The sequence below is a fragment of the Mauremys mutica genome, chromosome 2 (assembly GCF_020497125.1).
Source record: "Mauremys mutica isolate MM-2020 ecotype Southern chromosome 2, ASM2049712v1, whole genome shotgun sequence".
Lineage (NCBI taxonomy): Eukaryota > Metazoa > Chordata > Testudines > Geoemydidae > Mauremys > Mauremys mutica.
In genome coordinates, this window is record NC_059073.1 from 72,823,943 (window position 1) to 72,828,751 (window position 4,809).

Genomic DNA, 4,809 nt, shown 5'->3' on the forward strand with positions numbered 1-4,809 from the left:
ACATGGGAGGTCCACTTCCTAGACACTACGGTGCAAATAATTGATGGTCACATTAACACCACCCTATACCGAAAACCTACCGACCGCTATGCCTACCTTCATGCCTCCAGCTTCCATCCCGGGCACACCACAAGATCCATTGTCTACAGCCAAGCACTGAGGTACAACCGCATCTGCTCTAACCCCACAGACAGAGACCAACACCTACAAAATCTCCACCAAGCATTCTCAAAACTACAGTACCCGCATGAGGAAATAAGGAGACAGATCAACAGAGCCAGACGTGTACCCAGAAGCCTCCTACTGCAAGACAAACCCAAGAAAGAAACCAACAGGACTCCACTGGCCATCACATACAGTCCCCAGCTCAAACCCCTCCAGCGCATCATCAGGGATCTACAACCCATCCTGGAGAATGATCCCACACTTTCACAGGCCTTGGGTGGCAGGCCAGTCCTCGCCCACAGACAACCTGCCAACCTGAAGCATATTCTCACCAGTAACTGCACACCGCACCATAGTAACTCTAGCTCAGGAACCAACCCATGCAACAAACCTCGATGCCAACTCTGCCCACATATCTACACCAGCAACACCATCACAGGACCTAACCAGATCAGCCACACCATCACTGGTTCATTCACCTGCACGTCCACCAATGTAATATATGCCATCATATGCCAGCAGTGCCCCTCTGCTATGTACATCGGCCAAACTGGACAGTCTCTAAGGAAAAGGATAAATGGACACAAATCAGATATTAGGAATGGCAATATACAAAAACCTGTAGGAGAACACTTCAACCTCCCTGGCCACACAATAGCAGATCTTAAGGTGGCCATCCTGCAGCAAAAAAACTTCAGGACCAGACTTCAAAGAGAAACTGCTGAGCTCCAGTTCATCTGCAAATTTGACACCATCAGCTCAGGATTAAACAAAGACTGTGAATGGCTTGCCAATTACAGAACCAGTTTCTCCTCCCTTGGTTTTCACACCTCAACTGCTAGAACAGGGCCCCATCCTCCCTGATTGATCTAACCTCGTTATCTCTAGCTTGCTTCTTGCTTGCATATATAAACCTGCCCCTGGAAATTTCCACCACTTGCATCTGAAGAAGTGGGTATTCACCCACGAAAGCTCATGCTGCAAAACGTCTGTTAGTCTATAAGGTGCCACAGGATTCTTTGTTGTTTTTTACAAGTGTTTTAGATAAATTGTTAATGTTTTGGAAAATGCTATCTATAGTGATAGTTATTCGTATGGTATTTAAGCAGATGGTAATTAAGCTGATATTTTCTACTTCCTAATTAGCTATTTAATATTAACATTTGATTACAGTAAAAAGGTAATTTAATGTTAATTAAGGGGCATTATTATAATTGATTATAACTTTAGATTAGGTAAGTCTATCCACCATCAAGGTACCATTAGAGAGAGGATTATCCCCATTCTCATTTTTTGGGGACTGATCACTCCTAAATGCATCATATCATCTTAGAATGTGAGTATAAATGAAGTGTAGGATTATATTGTAATGTCTGTTTGATTAGCCAACTATTTTATATTAAAGTATTTAATTTTATCACTCTTTGTGTTAATTAGTCCTACACTAAATTATCTGTAACCACCCTGGAGGCTTGAACCTTAAAGAACTTAGTTTGGTTTTATTCCTTATTTTTAAACTACTAACTGGGAAGACATAAATCAAAGGTTACACTAGCTATCTTCAGTCCCTTTGAGTGTACATCCTCAAAACACTCACTGTTAAGGGGAGTGTGTATGTACTCCTTGGGCCAGCATGTTCGCAAATGAGTGACTAGGTTAGAAACAGGACAATTTATCAGCAGCTTGAACAGCTTCTAAAGCTACTGTGGCCAAAAACATACTGTGGCTTGGCTACTAAGGGCAAAATGGGTATGTTCTGTTTGTTGAAGTGCAATATCTTTGTAGCACAACTTCATAACAGTGGATAGGAGTGAAACAGTATCTTGATTTTGGTAAGGCTTTTGAATCATGACATTTTCATAAGCATACTAGGGAAATATTGTCTAGATTAAATTACTATAAGGTCAGTGTATAACTGCTTGAAAGACCATTCTCAAAGAGTAGTTACCTGGTTTGCTGTCAAATTGGGAGGATGTATCAAGTGGGATCCCAGAGAGGTCAGTATTGGGTCTGATATTGTTCAATATTTTCATTAATCACTTGGATGATCAAATGGAGAATAGATTTACACAATTTGTGGATTATACCAAGATGAGATGGGTTCCAAGCACTTTGGAGGACAGGATTAAAATTCAAAATTATCTTGATAAATGGGAGAATTGATCTGAAATCAACAAAGTAACATTAATTAAAGACAAGCGCAAAGTACAGCATGTAGGAAGGAAAAATCAAATGCACAAATACACAATAGGGATTAAATGGCTAGGCAGCAATACTGCAGAAAAGGATCTGGGGGTTACAGTGGATCACAAATTGATCATAAGTCAACTATGTGATGCTCTTGCAAAAAAGTAAAATGTTATTCTGGGATGTATTAATAGGAGTATCGTATGTAAAGCACAGGAGGTAATTGTTCTGCTCTACTTGGCACTGGTGAGGCCTCAGCTGGAGTAATGTTTTTCGGTTTGGACACCTCACTTCACAAAAGATGTGGACAAACTTCAGAGAGTCTACAGGAGAGCAACAAAAATGATAAAAGGTTTAGGAAACTTGATATATGAGGAAAGGATGAAAGAACTGTGGCATGTTTGGTCTGGAGAAGAGAAGACAGCAGTGGGCTATATGTCTTCAAATATATATAAGGTTGTTATGAAGAGGACAGTGATCAACTGTTCTCCAGGTCCACTAAGGTTAAAACAAGAAGTAATTGGCTTAGAGTATGTCTACACATCCTGCCGGATCGATCTAACAGGGGATGATTTATCACATCTAGTCTAGACTCAATAAATTGACCCCCGAGTGCTCTCCAGTCTACTCCTATACCCCACCGCCGTGAGAGGCACAGGCAGAGTCGACAGGGGAGCGGCAGCAGTTGACTCACCACAGTGAACACACCGTGGTGAGTAGATCTAAGTACGTTGACTTCAGCTACATTAGTCAAGTAGCTGAAGTTGCGTAACTTAGATCGATTCCCCCCCTCCCCCCCGCAGTGTAGACCAGGCCTTAGTTTGCAGCAAGGGAGGTTTAGGTTGTATATTAGGAAACTCTTTCTAATTATAAGAATAGTTAAGCACTAGAATAGGCTTCTGATGGAGGTTGTGGAATCCTTGTCATTAGAGGTGTTTGTCTAACCTGTTCTTAACCTGTCAGGGATGATCTAGGTATACTTAATCATGCCTTCAGTGTGTGGGGAACAGGAATGAACTAGATGATCTCTTGAGTTCCCTTCCTGTTCTACATTTTCATGATTCTATGATAACAGAAACAGTTAGTTTATTCATAGACTGGATACATCCTGAGTTTTTTATGATTTAGTAGCCAATTGACCAAGGCAAGATTTAATCACATACACTGTTAAGTCAAAATTTTACAGTGTAATACATATCTGTCTTAATGTATATTATTCCAAACATAAGGAGACAGCTTCTTGAACATTGATTACATTAGTGTTTTTTTTTTTTAAATATGACCCTTCCACAGCAGGAATGATTTGAAGCTTAGCATTTATACTCAATCAGATTTACAAATGTCTAACAAGTCCATTAACTCCCAGCCCCTATGTTACACTTTGCCAACAAAATGGTTATGAAACTGTGTATAAATGATCTGTCTCCTCTGTAACTTACCTCCTTTTGCCCTCACTGTGCAGTAATATCAAATAACACTCTGAAATATCTTGGAGTGGTTATGACCGTGCTATAAGCACAGTACAGTATGTGAATGCATTGTAATATGAGTGAAAGATCATGATTTATGAGGAATACAACTTCTATTCATGTGCATATTTCCTAAATTACCAGTTATGGTAATTTCCTAAATTACCAGTTATGGGAAGAGATTAATGGAATTACAGACACTACAAGTGGGGCAGTCTAAGACCATGATCCTGCAAAGACACACATGCATAATGGGACTATTCAGTGTATAAAGTTAAGCACATGCATAAGCCTCTGCAGAATGAAGGCCTGATTGAATTTGCGTACCAATTACAGAGCCAAATCTTGTAGTCCATATTCAGGGAAACTTTTCCATCAAAATCTGACCTCAATGTGAGACTTGTCGATATTAGATCAGTAGAATTTAGCTATTTATCTAACCCATCAATAGTAATAATAAAGGTAATAATTGGAGATATACCAATCTCCTAGAACTGGAAGGGACCTTGAAAAGGTCATCTAGTCCAGCCCCCTGCCTTCACTAGCAGGACCAATTTTTGCCCCAGATCCCTAAGTGGCCTCCTCAAGGATTGAACTCACAACCCCGGGTTTAGCAGGCCAATGCTCAAACCACTGAGCTATCCCTCCTCCTCCCAAAACACACGCTGTCGAGCCAGGCAGGAGTCGAACCTACAATCTTCTGATCCGTAGTCAGACGCGTTATCCATTGCGCCACTGGCCCACAATCTGACACACGTCCATTAGAAAAAAAGAAAGGCAAAGTGTGAGATAAAAAAGTGTGAGATAAAAAAATTCAACTTTATAATTTTTACTGAAAATATGCCACCAGCCGTATGGCTTTAAATTCCTAAAATATACTGAAAACAAAGATATGAATGTCTGCGCCTGTTTCAAATAAAATAACCATAAGTACTGTGATGTTCTCCTCTGGTGTTGTCTGGACCAGTGATCTGCTAGGTCACTCCAA

At 40.4% G+C, this 4,809-nt stretch overlaps 1 non-coding gene across 1 annotated transcript; it reads right to left on the bottom strand.

Moving 5' to 3' along the window:
• Positions 1-4,490: 4,490 nt before the first annotated feature.
• On the bottom strand, positions 4,491-4,563 carry TRNAR-ACG. The gene has a single exon. It is a non-coding gene; the product is annotated as a tRNA-Arg (tRNA).
• Positions 4,564-4,809: the final 246 nt, after the last annotated feature.